At 39.4% G+C, this 25,685-nt stretch overlaps 1 protein-coding gene and 1 pseudogene across 2 annotated transcripts in view; both read right to left on the bottom strand.

Annotated features, from left to right (window-relative positions):
• SUGCT (succinyl-CoA:glutarate-CoA transferase) overlaps window positions 1-25,685 on the bottom strand; it is a 1,282,463-nt gene that overhangs the window by 1,001,975 nt on the left and 254,803 nt on the right. The gene's annotated exons all lie outside the window — the stretch shown is intronic.
• LOC150001831 (glutaminyl-peptide cyclotransferase-like protein pseudogene) lies at window positions 6,579-8,427 on the bottom strand (annotated as a pseudogene).

The raw sequence follows: 25,685 nt of genomic DNA, 5'->3' as shown, positions 1-25,685 counted from the left end.
TCAGAGCCTGTGTAAGGTTCTGTGAATGGTCAGAACTGGTTGCCACGCCCACTGCATCAGAGGACGCAGTCAGGGATTTAAAAAGCCGCTGCAGACATTTTAGCAGGGCTCTCTTCATGTGGCTTGGTGACGGGGCTCTCTCCATGTGGTTTTGAGAAGCTAGGTTCTTCATTTGGATTAAAGAAGCTGAGTTCTCCATGCGGTTTTGAGAGGGAAACACCATGCGGCTTTGAGAAGGCAGTTTGCAAGGAGGCTGAGAATCCATGCGATTTGGGATTGAAAGCTGTCAGGCACCACAACACAGAAAGACCTCCCCATTCAGAATTGAATGGTTCAGCTACCGGTAAAGCTGAACTGTGTCTAGGAAGTAGGGAAACGGTATCTCTAACTTTTCTAAAACTAGTCTGGTTTGGTAGGGGGAGGCAGAACTATGTGTTTGTGGGTGTTTTTAAAGAACATAAGACTTAACAGCAGAAATCCGCAAATAATCTAATAATCAGAGCTTTTGGCTGGGGTATGGGTAAAAGGAAGCAGCTTTTAGGATGCCTTTGCACACCTGGGGCTAGTAGCTAGTGTCTTTGTTATGCAAATGGTTTTGATACTTCCAAGGCCCAAGTTGATACTTCCAAGTTGTTTATTAAATAAACAACTATTTTTCTTTTCACTAAACTCTGGTATTGAGAATTATAATTCTGGTGGTGGTCAATCAGGCCCCTAACTAAACAGCCTGTGGATTCTGTTTCAAATGGAGGAGCCCAGGGTTTCTGTTACACAGGCATAAAGTTGATAGTTTAGACTATGATGGAAGCAGTGGAAATGGAAAAATTAGTGAAGTTAAGAAGTATTCTAGGGACAGATTAGACAGAACATGTGAAAGATTGTATGGGAAAGGGATGACTGATAGAATGGTGAGGGAGAGGAAGGAGCCAAATGTAACTCCCAGATTTCTAGCTGAGTATTAGGTAAGCTGTTAAGACATTAACAAAAAAAAAAAAAAAAAGGAAGTCAGAGAGAGGAAGAAGTTGAAAGGAAAGGGAAGTAAAAGTCAGCCTTTTAATATGTTGAATTAGAAAGGCCTGCAAACCAATCAATTGGACTGCAGTCACAAACATATAGAACATACATAAAGTCATCCCTTAAGGGGAAATATAGAGACATAAAATAAGAGAAGTCAGAAATAATATAAAACAAAAGAAAATAAGTCAAAGACAAATTAGGCACTGAAAATAATACAACAGAAGATACAGCCTCATTTAGGAAAATGTTTACAACTCTTTGCAGAAACTTTATTTTAGAACAGTTTTAGATTTACAGAAAAATTAATGATAGTATAGAGAATTCCCATATATTCCACATCTAGTTCCCCTATTACTAACATCTTACATTAGTGTAAAACATATTTTCAATTAAAGAACCAATATTGATAAGCTATTAATATTAAAATCCGTATGTTCAGATTTCCTTAGTTTGTACTTAATGTCCTTTTTCTGTTCAAAGATATCATCCAGGTTAACTACCACATTATATTTAGTCATTGGCTCCTTCAGCTCCTCATGGCTGTAACAGTTTATCATGCATTCCTTGTTTTGATGACCTTGACAGTATTGAGAAGTAGTAATGAGGTTATTTTGCAGAATGTTCCTCAACTGGGAATTTTTTAATGTTTTTCTCATAATTAGACTGGGATTATGGGGTTTTGGAATGAAGACCACAAAAGTAAGTACCATTTTCAAGATATCATATCAAAGGCATATCAACATGATTTATACTATCAACATGATTTAACACTTTTGGTGTTGACCTTGACCACCTGGGTGAGACAGTGTTTATCAGGTTTCTCCACTGTAAAATTACTCTTTTTTTCTCCCCTTTCCACACTGTACTCTTTGGAAGGAGGTCAAAATGCACATCCCACACTTCAGATGTGGGTGTTTATGATCAATTCTACACAGGAAATCTGGTTCTTCTCCCCTATTTATTTATTTATTCAATCATTCATTTATATCATTGCAGACATGTAGATATTTATTTTATACTTTGTCTTATAATGCAATATTACATTATTTTGTTGCTCGAATCATTTCAGATTTAGACATTGGGAGCCCTTTCAGTTGGCTCCTGTGCCCCTGACATAGTCCCAATTATTATGAGGTTTTTACTTTTAGCACTTTCATCTTTGTGGCACTGTAAGATGCTCCAGGCCCATATTTATATGCTTCATTCCAGTCTTACAAGAAAGCATAAAAAGAAGGAGTCACAGGGTAATGAAAGAGACCTAATAGTTATTTTAGTGCCTAACAGCACCGAATTAGTTCACTCATTTATGCAAAAATGTTGATATCACACCAACTATGTGCCAGGAAAAGTTCTAGGCACAGAGGACAGAGCAGCAAATAAGACAGATATGATTGTGTTCTCATGAAGCTTACATTCTAGTGTACAGTAAATCCAGACACAAAGAAAGAGCAAAGTATCAAAAACTGATTAGTGATATTGAAGAAACTGAAACAGAACCACAGAGAGGGTTCTTCTAGACTAGCAAGTTAGTGAAGACTTCTTTGAAGATGTTACATTTAATCTGAGACCTGGAAAAGGCATATGAAAATCTAGGGGAAATCTTTTTAGGCAACAACATCAACCAATTAAAAGACTTTATTGTGGTAAAAAGCTTACCATATTCAGGAAAAGAAAGAAGGCCACTATAGCTAGAACATAGTAAGTAAAGAAGGAATAGTAAAAGGTGAGGTCAGGGAGGTATGTAAAGGCCAGATCCCATGGGTTCCTGTAGACTGGGGTAAGGATCAGTGATATTATTCTAAGAGTCATGGGAAGCCATTGATCTATATAATTAGATCACCTGGCTTTTATATGGAGTATAAAGGGGCAATTAATGAAACCAAATTATCTCATATGGTAGATGAGAAAATTAAGCCTAAGGAGAGTAAGTACCTCTTCTAGATCTCACAGCTGGTGAATGGTAAAGCTATGACTAACACTCGGGTCACTCTACTGTCTAAGCCATGCTTATACCACTACCTCCTTTGTGTTCAACCTCTCTGCTCCCAGCCCCTCTCACCCTAGTAGCATTTGACTTTACATCTATATCCTAGGTTATATCCTTGGGTTCACATTTCATATTCCCTGCAAGGTTCCCCATATCACTAGAGGGGACTGGGACCCCTCCATAATTATTCAGCTGTCCTCTGCATTTGCCTATAAAGCATGTCATCAACAGAATTGATAACTCTCCTTATGCTCTTCTCATCGACATCACTCATTACAAACTATAAAATACTCTCTGGGAAAAAATATGTTAGAAGACAAATGAAGGGGCTAGCATTCATAGAGAACAAACCTTCAAGAAGGGAAATTTTTTCCTCACATCGGAAAGACATTTTGAGATCCCGATATCTCTCTTTTTCATTTGAATACCATTACTTTGTATGTCAAACTTCCTATGCAATTTAATCTGCTACACTTTGTCCTTCACACCTTAAAGTAAACTAAGTCCTTCAGTATCACTAGGGCCAAGAAGAAAAACACACAGGAGTAAATAAGGTATTTTGGCTACTACACTTTGAAAAATAATAATAATAATTCCACCTATTCATACTACATTTGTCATTGTTTCTGGCATTTCTTAATAATAAAACTAAAACTTATTAAGCATTTGTTGTGCACTGTTCTAAGCATTTTATGTGAATTATCTCATTTCATCATCATGACAACTATATGAGAGGTACTTCCACGAATCCATTTTTTAAATCCTCACTTGAGAATATATTTATTGATTTTAGAGAGAAAAGAACACAGAAAGAGAAACAGATGTAAGAGAGAAACATCAGTTGCCTCCTGTGTGCACCTCAAATCCACAATGTTTTTTTTGTACTAGATAAGATGATGCTCCAACCAACTGAGCCACCAGCCAGGGCTCATGAACCCATTTTACAAATGATAAAACTGAGACACAGAGCAATGTAGTAATCCATCCAAGGTTATATACCTAGTATATGGTCAAGCCAAGACCTGAACTCAGCCTAGATTCTGGCAATCTAAACTGTAATATATACATAATCAAGTGACTTAAATTTCTGAATGGCATTATCCTGGAAAAGGATATTGGACTGCCCTACTTGGTAAAGTAAAGAGAGTGGTGATTAAGCATCAAGCAGGTAAACCTCTACAGATAAGTTTGACTTCAATTATTACATGATACTTAATATAGTACTCATTCAATTTTCTGCTTTTCTGCAACTATGTCTTGGCTTCTACTCCAATGTAACTAGAAATAAATTTCAATCCATAAACATTTCACCTGTAAACACTTAAAAATGAGTAGGGTTTTTATATAATTTTTAAATTTTATTAACTTAGCCAAAAAAAAACCCCAACATTATTGTATCTTCTTCACAATAATTTTTAACTTAATGAAAGGAACACATACATTTCACATTCCTCTGAATTAAAAATATTAATGTTTATTTTATATAATAAACTCTTAAATAGTTGCATTATACTCAGAATAATTTTTCTAATCTGTCTTAATCAAAATCAGACATATAAGGAAACTAGATATCAACTGCCAGAAGGTAAGACCAGACAGTAAAGAGAATTTCAAAAGCATGTTTAGGATAATACATCAAACATATTTCTACCATGAACCACTGACCCAGTCAATCATTATACTTAAAAAGTAGTTATGAACAACTAAAAAAAATGTTATAACTAAATGGAAATGAAGGAAAGTAACACTTAGTGACATTATTTATTTATCTGTGATGCCAAGTGTTCAAGTCTTCTTTTTTTTTAAAGACGATGGTTCCTTTACTTCCAGGCTGGTAAAAGACCAACCAGCCCAATGAGTCATGAGCAGGATAAATAAACATGCACATCTAGACGCATTGCAGTGAGTGTCCAGCTATGTCATCTTCCACAATGGATTTCTCTGAAGCTCACTTTCTTAATCTGAAAAATTAGAATACTGATGGTTCCTCTAAAGATTGACATATCACATCCAGCGTGCTCAACAGTGTGTTTACTAAATACACATAGTGGCCCCTTCATAGCATGAGGCTGGGGGACCCCAAGTTTGGGGTACAAATGGGAGCTGGGGAAAACACCTGGCCGAGCAGCAGCAGCCGTCTGTAAAATGGAGCTCACAACCCTTGCCCTGAATTCATGCAAAAATGATTTTTAGTGAAAGAGGAAGGGAGAGGGAAAGAAACATCAACTGGTTGCTTCCTGTATGCACCCCGACTGGGGATCAAACCTGCAATCCAGGTATGTGTCCTGACCAGGGATCGAAGTTGCAACCCTTTGGTATATGGGATGACACTCCAACCCACTGAACCATCTGGCCTAGGCGACTAGATGCACTTTTAAGTGCTTTGCACCAGGCCTGCCACACAGGAAATGAACAAAAAGGAAATCTCCCTGTGGTTTGAGACCCTCTGGCTAACGTTTGTCCATATTCCTTTCTGAACTCTGGACTTCTGCCAATTCCACCTCTAAGCAGTCATTAGTCTGTACCCCTCCCCAAACCCCACTGTAATTGTGCATCCAGTAAAAAGCCTCAGGAGGAGCTGCTTGTCAACCACTTACTGGTCCTGCACAGGTGACTTTCGGAGGGAGGGAGGGAGGACGGGGGGTTAGGAGCACAGCCACGTGTGAGAATCTGGGCCCTGTGTAAACTGGTTCTTAAATCAGACCTGATGCCCTCATCCGCAAAAATGAGTCCCGGAAGTATTCCTACCGCAGGATTTGTGGAAGACTGAGTTGGAATATAGAAAGTGCTCACGGTGCCTGGCCTGTAGTAGGTGCCCCAACAAATGTCAGCTACAACGGCAAAATGTGAAACGAGAACCTTGTTTATCCTCTCATTCGATATCCTGAGTTTCAGCCCGTGAGCTCTCGAATCTTCTCCAGCCCTGAGTTGGCCCAGAAGGCCAATGCTCACCTTTACTACTTAACCCTCCATCCTAGTCTGGTACCCCTGCTCCCTACCAGGTCTCCATCAAAGTCACAAAACCAGCAGGCAGAGCACAGCATCGGACTCCCTTCCCAGGCACCCTCCATGTCTTTGGAGGTTTTGCTAAGCAGCTGGGAACACACCAGAATTAAAGGACGGCTTGCCCTAGACTCTGCTAATCATGAGGTCTCCCTGGGTGCTTGTTAGATTCCCAGCCCCTCCCTAAAGTTCTGATTCATTAGGTCAGGGTGGAATTTGAGAGTCTGCATTTTTAAATAAGTACCCTTGTCCAGCCTGAAAATTAGGTAGGGTTGGAAAATACTTCCTCAGGCCATCGCTGGGGTTGTAGTTAAACCCACTATCTCGCACTCCTATACCCACAATTAAAAGGGACAGGGTGGACCCTGGCTGGCGTGGTTCAGTGGATCGAGCACCAGCCTGTGAACAAAACGGTCGCCGGTTTGATTCCCAATCAGGGCACAGGTCTGGGTGGCAAGCCAGGTCCCTCAGTGGGGGCGTGCGAAAGGCACCCACATTGATGTTTCTCTTCCTCTTTCTCCTTCCCCCTCCCCTCTAAAAATAAATAAATAAAATCTTAAAAGTAAAATAAAAAAAAAAAAGGGACAGGGTGGTTTGGTATAACTAGTTTGCAGTGACTCCTGGTCTGTCTCATTCTCTCCATAAACATATTCAAACTTTTAAAACCCAGTGTTCCCCAAAGTATCTTCTGATGCACCCAAAGTTCCGTGAGGTGCTTCCCAGTAAGGGGTTCCACGGTGAAGCACTTGGGAAAACACTGCATTGTCTTATGCTTGGAAATTCACATTGCGCAATGTAGAAACTCGTTTAATATCGTCTCCCCCTGCTTCTTTGATCCCCATTTTCATGCAATGCCTATTAGGCTAGTTCTGCAGAAATGCCAGTTTATTGCCCATTGGGTCTGCAGAATGTGAAGTTCCCAAGTACTGGCCTCGTCTCCTCTGTTCCTGCTTATGAGCACATCCTCTGTGGACCCCACATGGCACATCCACGTGGGAGCTAGGTTTGGACGGGCATGGTATCACGGCTGCCATTCTGGAGAACGAGCTGCCACAAATACCAAGACCACAGAGAGTTCACTGGGTGTGGTGGTGGTGCTGGTCCATGTGCCAGTCCATGGTTTACTGGCTAAACCTGAGAAGAGCATTTGGTCCTTGCAAACCTTCAGCTCAATATCTCCCTCGGAGCAGGGCCCAAGCTTTCATTCCTTTGGCTCTCACTCCACAGTGGTCTCTTCTGTGTCTCTGAATCAAAGGAAAGAGGGTCTTCCGGTCATAGCACACGTAGAGCCAAAGGTATTAAAAAGGATAAACCAGCACACCTGCAGTGGGTCCAGCCTGAGCTCTGCTGGCTCTGGGTGCCCTTGGCATGTCCCCTGCTGGGTGCTTCTCCTTCAGAGTCAGCCCAACAGGCTAGAGTCCCAGGTATTCGGCCAGGAACACGGCGAGGATGCGGCTCAGGTTGTGTACCGTGGGTGGGTGTAGGTTGGCCTCAGAGTCATCAGGTGTGTGCCAGACAGAGGGGAAGGGCGTGGAGATGAGGTGGAGCACTGGGACCCCTCGGCGGAGGAAAGGGATGTGGTCGTCTTCCACAGAGCCAGGGGGCTCCCCGGGCTGGAAGTACATCACTTCCTGGGGGTGAGACTGTAACAGGTTCAAACGGTGCAGGCGCTTCTCAATGCTTTTCAGCCGATGGAACCAGCGGGCTGTGCGAGGGAAGTGACTGTAGAAAGCCGGGTGGGGGGCTCCCAGGAGATCAAGAAGCATGAAGAGCTCAATAGCCTGGATCCTGGTGGGGCCCGGACTGTGGGGTGCAGACTCCATGAGCTGGGCCAGGTGCCGGGAGCCATAGAGGGAGTCCTTCGGTCCCCACTCCTTCAGTGCCTCTTCACCGTCCAAGAAGAGCAGCTGCAAGGTCACCGGGGCTGCCTGCTCCTTGGCTCTGCTAAGCTCCTGGTCGAGGGCCTGGGCCAGTTCCAACAGCAGGGCGCAAGGCACAGCTGAATCTGTGGCCCCCACAAAGGGGGTCAACTCAGATGGGAAGAGCTTGGAGTCATAATGACAGGCAAGGGTGAGGTGACGGGCAGCCCCTGGGTCCAGCGTGGCCACCACGTTGGCAAAGTCCAGTGGCCCCAGGGGCGTTGAGGCTGTGAAGGCATCCAGCTCCACACGCCAGCCTGCTGTCAGGGTCCGTAGAGTGGCCTCCAGGAACTGCAACTCCCGACCCGGAGACGGCTCCTCAGTCCGATGGTGCCAGCCGCTCCAGACGGTGTAGAACGCCGAGGCCACGGCCAGCGCCAGCAGCAGCAGGGGCAACAGCTGCGCCCGCGGTAGCAGGCGGCGACTGGGCGGTGTGGATGGCTGCAAAAGGCCGCGTTCCCCAAGCCGTAGCCGGGGCCGCCCGCGGCCCCTGGAACGCATGGCAGCTTTTCCCCCTCAAGTCTTCTTCAAATACGATTTTACATTTCAAATAACTTAATTATTCAAAATGTCTTTTTAGAATGAAATAGTACATTGTTCTCTAACTCTAGTTTTAAAAAGTTCTACAAATGAAATGAAAGCTACTTTTGTTTATAGTTTCTTGTGCATTTAGCATATATTTAATAAGTACTTATTATATGCAAAGCACTCTGTAAGGTGCAGTGGGAGATCCCAAAATAAATAAAACAGAGTTACACCTCTCAAGAAAGTTAAAATCTAAGTAGAAACAAAAAGAGACATTTGAGCTACCCTTTGATAAAGAGAACTTAGTCATGCTAAAACAAGGAAAAGGGCCTTCCATTTGAAAGAAATATTGTGAATGAAGTCACAGCAGAGATGGAAAAGTATTGAGTCTCTTCAAATGAATGAATTAATTAATGAAAATAAAAATTGAAACAAGCATTAAATTTGATGACCAGGAGATCACAGCTGATCACTAAGTTGCAATATCAATAAAACAGTAGCAGTAAAGTCCAGATTAGAAGGGGGCTACAGAATGAATGAAAAGAATGTGGGAATCACAATAATTTTAGAGGCTGTATAAAGAGAGGAGAGAGACTGTACAGGTAAGCAGGAAAATAAAAGTTTTATTTTTGAGGCTAAAAAACCCCTGAAGTTTACTTAAATATAGTAGTCCCTCTCTATATCACGTTTCACTTATTGTGGCCTCACTGTATCACCGGATTTTTTAAAATATTATATTTAATGATTTATCATGAATTTTTTGCTATATTGCGGGATTTTGCAGTATGGTATACATATGTTATTAAAGTTACGTAGGTTTAAGAGTGTAGAATAAATGTAAGGTTCCTGTTTTGCGGGGGTGGGGGTGGGGTTGTCCAGAATGTAATACCCACAATAAGCGAGGTAATGCTATATACTGGGAAAAAGGAATTAAAGGTGTGATCTTAAGAAAGATGGGAGAGGATAAGTAAGAAAGTACAAGTGAAGGGGTTATGGGTTTAAAATGTCATCTCTCAGTGAAGTCTTCCCTAACTCACTCAAATGAAGTCATTTCCTCTTCTGTTTGTCCACTAGAATGGAAGCTTCAAAAGGGAAAGAATTTGTCTGATTTGTTTACTGCTGTCTCCCACCAGCAAGAACACTACCTAAGACATAGTATAGACACTCAGTAGTTATTAAACTAGTAAATAAATGAATGAATGACAGTTTTTTTTCTAATTTAGAAACAGAATCTAAATGAATAAGAAAGAGTTCAAATGAGAAAGTGGAAAGTTGAATACAATCCCCACAGAAAAGCAAAATAGGACAAGGCATCTTCATAAAATGAGAAAAATAGGCTGAAATCTGCCTTGTTTTTCCTCTAAACCTTGGCTCTGGCTACCGGAGTTCACACAGAACAAGATCATTCATTGTTTTACTATATGCTGAAAAGGTAAACATAGATAGAGGCTGAGTTAGATAACAATGTCAGGGACTGAGGCCTCATATTCAGGGTGAGAAAAGGAACAAAGGTAACTTAAGGAATAATAAGGGAATCAAGGGGGGGGGTCAAGGCCTCATTGGGCTAAAAGTGAGTGTATGATGGTGCTAAAAATTCATGGATGAGCAGAGAAATGAAATAACTACTCTTCCCATAAGGCATTATTGGGATGGGGTGAGTCTGCTAATTCATGGTACCTTCTCCAGCTCTCTATTTGCCACATTTTTCCTCTGCTTCTGATCACCTCTGCCTTTATTCTGGGGTAAACTTTAATCAAAGAGAATATTGTGTTGGGTGGGCCTGATCTAATACAAAGAACCTTAAAGAAGGTGAAGCTCAGAGAGATATGTTCCTGCTGGCCTTGAAGAGTTCCATGAACTCTACAGACACAAGGAACTTTATTCTGCCAACAAGCTGAATGAGTTTGGAAGAGGACTATGAACCCAAAATGAAAACTGCAGTCCAGTAGATACTTTGATTGCAGCCTTTTAAGACCTGAGCAGAGGATCCAGCCTTTCCTGGATTCCTCAGCCATGGAAATTATGAGGTAATAACTTTTTGTTATTTTAAGCTACATTTGTATAATTTACTATGCAGCAACAGAAAACCAATATGTGGTTGAAACCATTGAAGGAAATGACTAGACTGAGTAATTATAGAGAAAGCAGAGGACAAAGGCAGGGCACTGGAGTCAAGGAAGGAGCCCCCACCCCAAAAAAAGAATAGCTTGTAAAAGTAAGAAGAATAACAGAAAGGGCTGGTGTCTGGAGACCAAAGGAGGAGGATGTAGAAAGGAATAGTGTTGAATGCATGTCAAATAGCCAAGTGTCAAGGATAATGAGAGTGAGAACCTTGGAATCAACAACAAAAAAATTAGCCTTGAAAGGCAATGTCAATAGATGAATTGGAGTGAACATTGTAATACAAGGGGCTGAGGAATGTAGGTAAAAAGCAGAAGTATCAAATACAAATATTTTAAATTTGTAAATGACAAGAGGAAGAAGAATGGCTGAAATGCATAGCCAAATGGCCAAAAATGGTGTCAAGTAATGATTGCTCATGATGTTTCCTTTTCCAGACTATACAGATTTTAATAGAAAATTAATGAAGACCCAAAAGCCTTAGCGCTAAAGGAATGAATCTTTTAGGCATTTTCACAAATTCTTCGAAAAGGGAGTTTATAAGCATGGTATTTTCCTAAAGTCTTTATGTCATAAAACTATAAAACAATCCTGCATATAACAACAGCTTATAAATCATGCCCCAGCATAAGAAAGAAACAAATCAATTTATATATCTGATCATTTCGAATAACTAACACCTAAGGGCATAAAGGTAAATCTGATGATGATTTTTGTCTGGCCGTGTCACACTGTACTACTCTCTGAGCTCCTGTGGAACAGTTCCCAGAATAACAGGGTAGACTCACTGAATGCAGTACATGATTAAGTTCTTTAGTGGTGACTCTTTTTAAAGTGACCTCATGGGAATTCTGGGGAAAGGCATAAAGCCAAGTGTGGGTTAAGACAAGAAATCATGAGGTCAAGGACCAAATGATTCATAAGGTAAAATATGTGTTATGTGATTACACTTCAAGCAAAAATTCATACAATGGATTCATACAGGTACACAAGTGCCAAGAACTGCTGTGTTAATTAACAAAAAAAACACATCCTATTTTTATATACTAATTTTGTTTTATTTGAAAATTTTAAAAATCTTGCATTTTATTTTTTATTCAACAAACATTTATTTATTGACTACTTGGTTCAGGCAGTGTGCTAGGTGCTAGGAAGATAGTGGTAAAAAGAGATTGATTCTCTGGCCTCAAGAAACATAGAATCTAGTGAGAAGAAATACATTAAACATGCTAAAGCCCAATGACATGAGTAGGTTTGGGGCAGCAATCTGATTGGAAGCAGGCCTAGGGAACTCAGCTCGAAGTTAGTTTGTATGACAAGCACATTCTTTTCACACTTCCCTGCCTACTCCTCCCACCAACCAACACACACAAAATGCATATGGCAAATATAAAGGCAATCTTTACTAATTAACTAATTTGGCAGTCACTTCACAGGAAGAGAAACAATGAAAATATTCCACTACATATACAAACACCTGGTCAACCTCTCCTATGTTCTAATACATCTCACCAGAGATTAAAATAAAGTAAACTGATTTCAGAACATCACTAACTTTTATCACATTCAGATCTCATCAACAACAACTGGCCATTGTGGCACAAGCTGTATGGATTTTAAGGTCTAAGCTGCAAATTGTAGACGTATGGGGATTTTCAACATCACCTCTCAGAGACTTCAAAAATACACCCACATAATCAGCCCTTGATGATCCACTGTATCATATATCCATAATCTCATATGTCCTTAATTTGGCACATTTGCATATGATCTGCAGTCTAACATATCCATGAATATGTTTTTATATACTGGAAGACTGTAACATGATAAAACCCTTAAGAAGCCGCTGCTTTGTTCTGTCAATTCTCATATTCATCAGATAATGATCATTCTCTTAGCCACATCCTCCACCTACTCCTTAACCACAATTGGAGGGCTAGACAGTTCTAAAAAGGGCATAATCTATGAATCTTTTTTACATCCTTAGCAGTTTGATGGAAAGAAATTTGGGTCCTCAGTTAACAAGCCTCAATCCCAGTCATAGCTTAAACCCTCACTACAAAGTCCTGAACCCTGAGTAAAATTTGCAAAACATCACCAACCTCCTCATAGCCCTCTTTGTATGACTATAGACTAACATTATAAAAGTGCTTTGAAAATAGTCCGAAGTAAGAATAATGAAAATTGTCACTTAAAAAAAAAAAGCATATTATCCAAGCCAATACAGACCGAACAGCTAACATAGGGTCTTATTATACAGCAATTTAGTAACATCTATAAATTAGATTGATGCTTTCCATTTTTCACTGGTACAAATAATCGATCTAGGAAGAACAAGTCCTGCAGATGGAAAAGCTGGTTAATCAACTGTAGAAATCCCAAGTGTATTTATTGCTTTTATTAATCAAAGACAAATTTCTTAACTGTATATTTTTTACCTTTTACAAATATTAACCAACATTAAAACACTGTTTGGAAAAATACCAATGGAACCATTGATTAAACATCGGCAGTTTGCTTATAAAGTAGCAAAAACTGATTTCTAATAAGGTTCCTAAAACAAGAATTATCAGTTTATCTCCAGAAGTTGTAAATTGGCAGCTCATGAGCATGATTCAGTTCATTAACGTGTCTTGTTTGGCCTACAAAGTATTTCAAACTTTAAAAAATTATCTAGAAGTTCAGATTTCTTGCTTCAATATTTAAAATCTAGCTACACTGGGATAATGGTGTAGGGAGCTAGCTTATACTAATTCATAAAAGCCCATTGTTAATATCTCTTCTAAACATGTTTAGTGACAATCACATTAGAAGCTTAAGATTAGGTATATGGAAATATTTACCCCATGAGAATTGGTAAATGCTACATATCAGTTTTTATACTTAGACCACAATCTCACATGGTAGGAACTGGCTGGATTGCATAGTGACTATGACCTAACATAGGATCTGGATTTTTAGTCTATATCCACCTCTACTCCCTATTGTTTTTTGTTAGGCTCAGTTAACTCATTTTACTTACCTGCCTAGAATGTTTAAGTATTTGATTTTGCACTCCTGGTTTACAATCATACTCTATTCAAAATTAAAAAAAAAAAAAAAAAAAAACTCTTGGATACTAACAAAGGAAAAGAATTAAAAAGCCAAGCCATTGTGCTTTTTTGATACTTAAAAACAAAGACCAGGCTTAAATTCAACACTGTTGGAAAAATTAAAATACCATCTTTAGATTTCTTTTTAACCCTTTTCTAACCATTGAGTTATTTAAGCAAAAAGAGAACATTGTAACAATTTCAAATCAGAAATTGAGCAGTTAGTAAAAATGGATATTTTTTAAAGATAAGAATATTATTTAATTCTATATTCTTAAGAAAATATGAAAATTGAGGATTTTTATTAAAATTGTCATTGCTTCTCAAAACTACGAAAACTTTTGGTTTGTCTAAAAACTGTATATGGATATTTGATGAAGATCTTGAAACCTCTGATTAAATGACTCTATCAATAAGAATGTCTGAATGTGAAACCAGATATAATAGTGGTCAGGAGTATTTCCTTTCATGTCACATTATGTGGGTTCATACACAGATGACTTTTGCTCAGCCTGCCCTAATAAGTAGATAGGTCTAAAGCTTATTATGCTATGTGAAATAAGCGAGTCAGAGAAAGACAAATACCATATGATCTCACTTTTATGTGAAATCTAATGAACAAAATAAACTGATGAATAAAATAGAAAAAGAGGCATAGAAACAGGGAACAGACTGACAGCTGTTGAGGGCAGAGGGAACTGGATAAAAGGTGAAGGGATCAACCAAATAACATATATGTATAATCCAAGGCCACAGACAACAGCATGGGAATGGCCACAGGGAAGTGAGGTGGGGGCTGGGTGGAGGTGGGCAAAAGAGGGCAGAAAATGGGGACATCTGTAATAATGTCAACAATAAAAATAAATTTAAAAATAGATAGGTCTGTACTTCCAAAGATAATAACACTTTTATTTATCACTCCCCTCCCTTACAGCATAAGCATCAAAAACCCTTGCTAGTAAAAAACAACATTTTCCAACAAACCACTTCCAAGGTCCCAAGAATTAAGACAGAGGATAAAAGTTAAAAGTTGGTAAAGGACACAGACCAATGGAAGTTCTTAAAACAGTTCACATTACAGTAATGGTTTGTATTTCTAGATACTGTCTAGGCAGTAATCATGATGAAACCACAAGGAAGAGACCACATGAGCATTTGTCAAGAATCTCTACCTCAACACACCACTTTTAAATTCTGTCTTCCCTCCTATACCTCCAACTAGATATTTTTTTTCAGTCTCAGACCTACTTTAGCATGGTTACTGGTCTTTTCTGTTTTTAAGATGCTCAAAAACAATAAGTAGTTGGAATTCTACCATAGCCACAAAACTATAACAAGGTCAATTATACCGCAGCAAGAAAACAAGGAGAATCAAGAAACAGGAAGAAAGGAAAGAGGGAGGGAGGAAAGGAAGAACATAACGCATGTTTTGAAAGTAGCATAAGAGAAAGGGACCATGTTTAAGAAAGAGAAGGGGAAAAGAAGCAGTCATGCATCCTTTTTTTCTAAGTCTATTTTATTGATTATGTTGTTATAGTAGTTCCAATTTTTTTCCCACTTTGCTCCCCTCTGCCCAATACCCCCCTTCCATCCAGCAATCCCACCCCTCTTAGTTCATGTCCATGGGTCGTGCATATAAGTTCTTTGGCTTCACCCTTTCCTATATTATTCTTAACTTTCCCACGTATTTTGTACCAACCAATTATGCTTCATTTCCCCTTTTCTCCCCCTTCTCCCTCCCAGCTGATAACCCTCCAAATGATCCCCATACCTATAATGTTGTTTCTATTCTGGTTTGCTTATTTGGATTTTGTTTTTATTTTTTATTTGTTGATAGTTGTGTGTTGTCATTTTAGTATTCATAGTTTTAATCTTCTTTTTCTTAAGTAGGTCCCTTTGACATTTCATATAATAATGGTTTGGTGATGATAAACTCTTTTAGCTTCACCTTGTATGGGAAGCACTTCATTTATTCTTCCATTCTAAGTAATAGCTTTGCTGTAGAGAGTAATTTTGGTTGTAGGTCCTTGCTTTTCATCACATTGAATACTTCTTCCCAGTCCCTTCTTGCCTGCAAAGTTTCTTTTGAGATATCAGCTGATAGTCTTATGGGCACCCCTTTGTAGGTAACTCTCTGCTTCTCTCGCTGCTTTTAGGATTATCTCTATCTTTCAACTTTGGCATTTTAATCATGACGTGTCTTGTGTGGTCCCCTCTGGATCCAGCTCACCTGGGACTCTTCATGCTTCCTGGACTTGTATGTCTATTTCCTTCGCAAAATCTGGGAAGTTTTCCTCCATTACTTTTTCACATAAGTTTTCCATTTCTTGGTCTTCCTCTTCTCCTTCTGGCACCCACACGATTCAGATGTTGGCACGTTTAAAGTTGTCCTAGAGGTTCCCAAGCCTCTCCTCATTTTTTTGATTCTTGTTTTCTCATTCTGCACTGGTTGACTATTCATTTCTTCCTTATATTCCAAATGATTAATTTGAACCCCAGCTTTCTTCCCTTCACCATTGGTTTTGTGTGGATTTTCCTTTATTTCACTTAGTATAGCCTTCGCTTCTTCTCTTATGCATTTGTCATACTCAAGCATATCTGTCAAGCCTGTGAGCATCTTTATCACCAGTGTTTGGAATTCTGCACCTGTTAAGTTGGCTATCTCCTCGTCTATTAGATTGGCTACCTTCTTGTCACTTAGTTCTCCCACTGGAACCTTGATCCATCCCCTCTTTTGGGCCATATTTCTCTGTCTCCTCATCTTGACAGGCTCCTGTGTTTGTTTGTCTCTGTGTCTTAGGTAGAGCTGTCGCTCCTGTTGTCATGCATCCTTTTAGATTGCTCTTAATATAAATTTTGTGGCAGGGTAGAATCCAAATATTGTTATTATCGATCACCTTGAAAAATATTTTGGCCTCTGATTTTCAACATGCTCCCATGTACATGGTACATTCTAGAGTGTATATGGGAAACTCAGGAAATCATACACTAATGTCAAGAGAAGTTTGCTGATATTACCAAAAACAAAAGCAAAACAAAGAAAAACTATAGCAAAAAGTACAAGAGCTTACCTGTATTCAGTAGTATGTACTAGCTGCACTGATTTATAGCAAACTTTGCTTCAGTGTATTGATTTTCACTAATTTAATGCTAAAGGCCTGGACCTGTTACCTCAAGAGTAACTGAGTTCATTTAGTAAAAGAATTCAAGCTAAGCCAGAGTACTATTACTGTAGCTGACTAGCAAATAAATATTTCCAGGACTTAGAAAGTTATCTCAGTTCTCTGTCTAGTCTAAGCACCATATGCATGGGCCTCACATGCATATTTACAATAAGCAATGAATATGTCATAGGTATTTTTAACTTAATTTTGGTTGAGGCATTTTAACATGCACATCCTCTTGACTTAAAAAGCAGTAGCAAAGTAAGACTACATTATTACTTTTTAATGTTTATATTCTGAACAATTGCTGTAACCAATATGCTTAAGACATGCAGGGTTAAGAAATGTAGTAACAAGGTGAGAATATGCTGAAGAGGAGTTGAAGGAAAAGGGACAATAAAGGAGAAACTAAGGTGGAAACAATGGTAATAATAATATAATAATAAAAGCTAACACTTATACAGTGCTTACTGTGCAATGGGCACTGAGTAAGCACTTTTAATATGTAAACTTATTTTAATCCTCACAGAAATTTTAGAGGGCAAACACTGATATTATCCCCACTTAATAAATGAGAAAACTGAGGTGTAGAGTCATTTCAAGACTTGCCCAAGGGCCTCAACTACTGAGTAGCATATTGAGAGTTTAAATCTCAGTAGTCTAACTCCAGAGCCCATGTTCCTAACCATTGCCCCATAGGCCTAAATAAAGTTACCAAGTGGAAAGAAATTAATTCAACAAAACCTTAAAATTAAGGTTTAAAAGAAAAAAACTGAAACTTTTCCTTTACAGGAAAAAAATTTTTTTGAAAGTATATTAAAATGTTCTACCTAATAAAACACAATATAAATTTCAATGTGTACTTGGAAACAGGTAACAAGTACAATTACAAACATTAGAAATGAATATAAAAATGTCTTCTCCAAAAAGATGGAGCATGGTATTTTAAGCAACCAAGAGATCCTATTTCTAGTGCAGCTCATGAACCCAGAGTGCCATCCAGTGATAAAGTAGGCGAATCACATGTACATTCATCTTCTGCAAGTTACCATAATCTTTTCGGTAACTAATCCAGAATTTTCACATATGAAAAGGAAACTAATATTAGTAATAAACCCACTTTTTATCCCTGGTCTACGGAATCAATCAGTTACTTTATGGGCATGAAATGTTTTTAAGATGCAGAGAGGGTGGGGAACAAATGCTTGGGAGGCCAATGGCCTATACTGGCTGCTTTTATTTTACTATGACATTTGTGAAATTACCCTTATATTTAAATCCCTCTTACTATTTCTTAATTAATGTATGACTTTTATAAGACTGACCCAAACTCAGAGAGGTTGCTAATAGTTTACTAGAGCACTTCATCTTCCTCAAGAAATAATTGAAACTATTAATAACATTTTAGTCACCCAGTGAGGACATAACATTAACACCATAGAGGGCATTTCAGTGTTTTCAGGTATAACCTTTCAGTTACTGGAGTATGGAGTTTAGAAGCAGTCAATAAGGAGGGCTAAAACACATGCCCCAAACAGCAAAGCAAATTGTGGGTCATTCCCCATCAGCTGTACTGCACTATGGAAGCTCCAAAAAGAATCCGATGCAGAAACTAAGCACCTGGTGGAGGAGACATGTGGTTGGTGTAGGGAGGAGAGCTGGGCAAGCATTAAACAAAGCAAAACTTATCTATAGACCATTAAATAGACAGGTAATTACTTTTTTTAAATTATCATACAGGGTTGTTGACACTGAGACTTAATGTAATTATAAAGTTTAGTTTTCATCCAAAATCATAATATTATAGTTAATTATATCACTAAGACAAAATAACTACATATGCCCCTAGAATTCAAGAAAGATCCATCAATGAGGGCTTTTTTAAATTTTTTATTTGTTGATTTTAGAGAAAGGAACGGTGACGGGGAGACGGAGGGGGAAAAAACATTGATTTTTTTGTTCCACTTATTCGTGCATTCATTGGTTGATTCTTTTATGTGCCCTGACAGAGATCAAACCCACAATCTTGGCGTATTGGGAAGACACTCTAACCAACTAAGCTACCCAGCTGGGGCCATCAGTGAGTTCTTGTAATGAGATTTTTCCCTGAAATACTCACCAAACTTTTTAATAGTAGTTAGTGTTGAGAAGTGGGATTACAAAAAAAATTAGTTTCTAAGGTATGTATTTGCGTGTTTTGGGCATTTTTTCCTGAATCTGTATTTCTTCTGTTAGAAGTGTGAAAAAGTCCTGTGCTTCACTCCATTAAAGTCATTAGGAAGAAACAGCAATAAAATATTTGTCTCTATTTTCTATACATACTTTATACATTTCAATTGTTATGCAACTGATATTTTAACACACACTAATAAAACACAACTTTTCCTTAAGTTAACAAATACTCTTCACCACAGAACTACTTACAAATCTAATTATTTTGTAAGTTATATTTTCTAGTTAGCAGTTAAGTTAGTTTTTATTTTTTCATTTTTAAAATGCCATGATTGATAACATGCCTATAGGAGTAAATATGATTAAAAGGACAAATATGTGAACTATAGTCACCAATATGTGAGAAGTGGAATCTGACTTGAAGTTCATGTCTGTGGCTGCCAGAATGTCCCTCTTCAAGTCAAGGGTTCAGAATGAAGAGTTCCCACATTCCTTAAGACTGCAAATCATACTGACCAGTCAGCTGCTGGTTTTCAGTTAGTTCATATCATCACTGCCTAAAGTTATATGGACCAAACAGTCACAAAGCCTTCAGGTTGTTTTTAACCATTTTATGTTCTTTTATTTCTTTTAGTTTTCTGCCCAACTAAAAGTTCCAGGGAGGCTAGCCAAAAAATTTGCTAAGTGTATGACTTGAGTCTTGATTTAAAATCTGGGGAAATTTGGACGCCATTGAATTTTAAGAGTACCAAGATGATACGTGGAAGAGACACATTTCAGATTTACTCTAAGAAATACCTTCTTTTTAAATTGTGACCCACAGATCTACTACATCAGAGTCACCTGGGTGCTGCTTCAAACTGCAGTTTCCAGAGTCCTGCCCCAGACCAACTAGATCTGAAGAAGAGTGTGAGGTCAGTCCAAACTAATATCTAGTATATTGCTTTAAGAGAAGGCAATTTTGCTCTGGCCAGGTGGCTCAGCTGGTTAAAGCCAAAAGGCTGCAGATTCAGTCCCCAACCAGGGCACATATCTAGGTTGCAGGTTCAATCCCCAGCTAGATCGCATATGGGAGGCAAATGATTGATGTTTCTTTTTTACATTAATGTTTCTCTCCCTCTCTTCCTTCTTTTCTCTCTAAAATCAATCAACATATCCTTGGGTGAGAATTATTCTTTAAGTGTGAGACCAGGGGATCTATTTTTTTTTCAGATTTAATGTGTTTTATTGATTAAAATATTACATTTGTGCCAATTTCCCTTCCCTCTGCTCCCCTCCACCCGGTGGCCCCCCTCCCTCCAGTTGTCCCCCCCTTTTAGATTATGTCCATTAGTTGTGCATACAGTTCCTCCCAACCTCTCTCCGTCTATTCCATTCCCTCCTACCATGATCCCCAATTCCTATATCATCTCCCTCCCTCTCTCCACTCCCCCTCCCTGTTGACCTCCCCCCAATATGCTTCCCGTACCCACAGTTCCTTTTCCACTCTCGTTGCCTGTTTAGTTTGCCTTTGTTTCATCTCCCTAGCTTCTGTTTTTTAAACCAGTCCCTTTAACATCTCATATAACAGTGGTTTGGATCTAATGAACTCTTTCAGTTTTATTTTGTCCTGGAAACACTTTCTCTGTCCTTCTATTCTGAATGACAATTTCGCTGGATAGAGTATTCGTGGTTGTAGGTTTTGGATTTTCATTACTTTGAATATTTCTTGCCAGTCCCTTCTTGCCTGTAGGGTCTCCCTTGAGAAGTCAGCTGATAGTCTAATTGGGACCCCTTTGTACATAATTCTTTTCTTCTCTCTTGCTGCTTTTAAGATTCTCTCTTTATCTTTAATTTTTGACATTTTGATTATAATGTGTCTTGGAGTGGTTCTCCCTGGGTCCAGTCTCTTGGGAACTCTCCTTGCTTCCTGGACCTGCAAGTCTATTCCCTTCCCCAAGTCTGGGAAGTTCTCCTTTATTATATTTTCACTCAATTTTTCAAGTTCTAGTTCATCTTCCTCATTCTCTGGCAAACCAATGATTCTTATGTTGGGCCTTTTATAGCTGTCCCAGAGGTTTCTGATCCTCTCATTGTTGCTTCCCATTTCCTCTCTCTGCATTGGTTGACTGCTTGTTCCTTCTCCATATTCCAGTTTGTTGAAATGAACTCTGGATTTTTTTTTCCTCACCATCTGTCTCGTATGTGGTTTTGTTCCTTTCATTATGAATGTTTTTCGCTTCTTTCTTATCTTTTTCCTGCTCTTTTGTGAATTCTGTAAGCCACCTGATAACAATGGCCCAGAACTGAGCCTCTGACAGGTTTCTTATCTGTTCATCTGTCAGGTTCTCTATCTGTTGCCTGGTGAGCTGTGCCACCGGGATTTCTATAGTTGTCTGCCTCATTTTGACAGATGCGTTTTGTTTTCTTGGGCCGGCTGTCAGGGGCAGTGCCTGTGTACGCGTCATAATTCCGCGATCGGCGCCTGTCCGCGACCTATTTCGCAGCCCTGTGGTGTTTTCTTTGGGGGCAGGGGTCCAAGATGGATTCACACAGTTATTCAGCTAGGAGACCGGGATCCGTCCTCCCGCCCCCTGGGCCTCACTGTTCAAGACGATGCGGTGGCTGCTTTCCCCAGCGCTGGGGTCGCGCACTGCCAGGGGCTTGACTCCAGCCGGGATTTTTCGCCGCCCCGCCGCTGTCTCAGGTGCGACCGCAAACAGCGCTGCCCTCTTTAACTCTTACCTGCCCAAATGGCACCGCTGGTTTATAACTTCATATGTTGGGCTTCCGTGTAGTTTTATTTTCTGGAATTTCTAGTTATCCTTTGTTTTGAAGTAGTTGTATTCCTCTCTAGTTGTAGAGGGAGACCTAGCATGTCCGTCTAAGCCTCCATCTTGGCCGGAAGTCTCGGGATCTATTTTTTTATTTAAAATAACAATAAACTCCCTAGACCGCTACTCACCAATTAGAATAACCAAAATTCAAAACACTGACAATACAAAATGCTGGAGGATGTGGTGCATTGGGAGCTCTCATTTATTGCTGGTGGAAATGCAAATGGCACAGCCACTATGGAAGACAGTTTGGTGGTTTCCTACAAAACTAGATATAACCTTACCATATGATCCAGCAATTTCACACCTTGGTATTTACCCAAAGATGTTGAAAACTTACACCCACTCAAAAACCTGCATGTGTATATTTAGAATACCTTTATTCATAACTGCCAAAAAGAGCTTTATTTTAACTGCAAAAACTTTGCTACATCCAGATAATAGAATATCACTCAATGCTAAGAAGAAATGCATTATCAAGCCATGAAAAGATATGAAGAAACATTAAACACATATTACTAAATGAAAGAAGTCGATGTGAAAAGACTACATACTGTATGATTGCAGCTTTTTGATATGCTGGAAAAGGCAAAACTATGGAGACAGTGAAAAGATCAGTGGTTGTGGGGCAGTGGAAAGTAGAGAATGAATAGGCAAACACAGAGGCTGTTTAGAGTATTGAAAATACTCTATGATTATTTAAATTAATTGATTGTTTTTAGAAAGAAAGAGATAGTAAGAAACATAGATTTGTTGTTCCACTTATTTATGCATTTGTTAGTTGCTTCTTGTATGTGCCCAGATAAGAAATTGAACCAGTGATTCTAAGAAGCACCACCAAACAATAGGAGTCACTAAAATGGGGAGACAGAGAAACAACCCCCATCGAAAGGAAAGGTAGAGTCCCCAGAAAGAGTGCTAAATGAAATAGAGGGGAGGAAAATATCAGATATGGAATTGAAAGCATGGATTATGGAGAAGCTCAATGAGCTCAGCGGAAACTACAAAGAACTCCAGAAAAACTACAGTGAACTCCAGAAGAACTATAAGGAACTTACTGAGAATTATACCAGCATCAAAAAGGACATGGAAGCTACCAATAAGAGCCAGGAGGAAATGAAGAATATGATCTCTGAATTGAAGAACACAGTAGAAGGAATTAAAAACAGGCTAGAGGAAGCAGAAGATCGGATCAGCGAGCTGGAGGACAATGTAGACAAAAACTCACAGACAGTGCAACGAAACAAAAAAAGACTGAACAAGACTGAAGAGGCTCTAAGACAGCTGCAGGACAACATGAAACGTAATAATATCCGTATCATAGGAATTCCAGAAGGAGAAGAAGAAGAGCAAGGGATAGAAAACCTCTTTGAAAAACTAATGACAGAAAACTTCCCTAACATGAAGAGAGAAAGAATCATGCAAGTCCAGGAAGCACAGAGGGTCCCAATGAAGATGAACCCCAGCAGGCCCAATTCAAGACACATCATAATTAAAATGCCAACATTCAAAGACAAAGAGAGAATCCTAAAAGCAGCAAGAGAGAAACAACTAATAACATACAAGGGAGCTCCAATAAGGCTATCATCAGATTTCTCAGCAGAAACACTACAAGCCAGAAGGGAATGGCAAAATATATTCCAAGTAATGAAAAACAAAGGCCTACAACCAAGAATACTCTACCCAGCAAGGCTCTCATTCAAAATGGAAGGTGAACTAAGGAGTTTCCAAGAAAAAAGAAGGCTAAAAGAATACATATCCACCAAACCAGTATTGCAAGAGATGCTAAAGGGTCTGCTTTAAGAAGATGAAGAAACAGAGAGAGACAGAGAGGAACACGAGTACAAAGGGGGAAAATGACAATGAATAAGTACTGAAAGGAAGAAGAAAATTCTACCATTTGCAACAACATGATTGGAACTAGAGAGAATTATGCTTGGCGAAATAAGCCAGGCAACAAAAGAAAATTACCTTATGCTATCACCTGTTACAGGAAACTAATGAACAACACAAACAAATGAGCAAAATTGAACCAGAGGTATGTAAACAAGGAATAAACAGTAACAAAGGGGGAGATGGGAGGGAGAGAAGTGGTAAGAAGGGGAAGGGTCTAGTCAAAGAACATGTATAAATGACCCATGGACATGGACAACTGGGTGGAGACTGATTGTGGAAGAAGGGGGGGCAGGGTGCAGGGAAGCAAGAGGGGGAAAAAAGTGAGACAACTGTAATGGACAAACAGAAAAAATTTTAGTGGGGGGAAAAATAAAAATATAAAGAATAGAAATGCAAGTTCAGTGAATATTAGAAGGACAAGTATTTTGCTTCACACTGTATATATTTTCTCCCTATCTGATCCCTCCAGAATTTGGCATTCTAAAGAAGTAAATAATGACCTAAGTTTCTTTACATAAAACTAATAAGACCAGTTGTTAATAGAGGTTATTTGGTTTTTTTTTTTAACTAAGACTTTGAATGGAATGTCATGCCTAAAGGAGACATGCTTGGGCTTTGGTTGTTACCAAAAAGCCCTGAGCAACTGGGACTGACTTTCAAAGGTAATAAAAGTCCACGAGATAAAAGGCCTGGTACCTTGGATGGATGAGCGGTCCATAGCAATCTTTCCAGGGAAGGAATGAAGGTTGTTTTCCTGAAAGATGGCTAGAAGGGACCTTAAGGCACAATGGAAAACCAGGAGGACCTGGAAAAGACAGGTGTTTACAGGCAAGGCTGAATGCCAGGTATGTGGCTCAGCTTCTGTGCCCTGAAGGGCAGACTGAAGGTCACCCTAAATGTTCCTTGCATAAGTTCCAGCAAAGCAGAACTAAAGATCATAAGTGATCATTTGCTGCTCTTGTTGTGTTTATGCAAATGAACAGGATAAATTAAAAATGAACTTAATGCAGTCCCTTTAATGACAAGGAGGGTAATCCTGGGGAGAAAAATCACGATTCAAGGAAGATCACAATGCCCAGTGGTAGACTATAAAGTAGTGCAGCTAACCATCTTTAAAGTTTCTTTTCATTTAAAATTTGTTTTCATTTGAAAGTTAAACTATGTCTGTGGCATTATCAAAGATGTTTAATTTACAGGCAAGAAGAATGTCAAATGCCTTGCAACTCAATGTCTTTCCAATAAGACAGGCCTACAGATTTAGAGACTTGTATGTGGGTTACGTTACATAAATTAACATGTATTTTCTGTTTTCAAAGGGCATAAGCCTCTGATCTCATTACCTGAGTGATTGTCTGTACGTATAGGCCTCACTTAATCCTGTCTGCATTGCTGCCTTCTGAGACTCAATGGTTTGGCTGAACTAAGTGGCTGGGTTGGTGAAGAACGGGGTGCTCTGTGGGCTTCGCTTTAAAACTGGTTTCTCTTTTCTATCCTAATGGCTTGGACCGAAAGAGCCCAGAGGCCTGAGAGGGGGGGAAACCTAAAATATTTCCCTCAGTCCAAACTAAGTATAATGGGCAAAAGGGTTTTGGACAGGTGAGATGTACCTGGGGTACCTCCCTCCAAAAAAGCCCTTCTTTTCCCTAATGTGGGACGTTGAAAAATTAATACCTGTCTTTTGTCATCTAGTGGTTACGGATTGAATGATGTCCTTTAACCCTGTTGCCCCCATAATACAACAAGGATGCCAGCCTGTTAAACCAACCATGCCGTTGTCCAGAGACAGCCAACCAACCTGGAGTCTGCACGATCCTTCCCCTTGTGGGAAGGCCACCCTCCCCTCCACACACCCACTCTTATTAGGGATTTCTTGACCTAAGGGTAGGTAGGACGATGACCATGTCCAGCTTCAAGCAGCTAGAGGAGCTCGAGACCTTCATCCATTGTCCTTTATAAGATTGTAAAGGGTCTTA

The sequence above is a fragment of the Furipterus horrens genome, unplaced genomic scaffold (genome assembly GCF_987537825.1).
Source record: "Furipterus horrens unplaced genomic scaffold, mFurHor1.1.pri manual_scaffold_9, whole genome shotgun sequence".
NCBI classification, from domain to species: domain Eukaryota; kingdom Metazoa; phylum Chordata; class Mammalia; order Chiroptera; family Furipteridae; genus Furipterus; species Furipterus horrens.
This window is presented reverse-complemented; position numbering and strand designations above follow the sequence as displayed.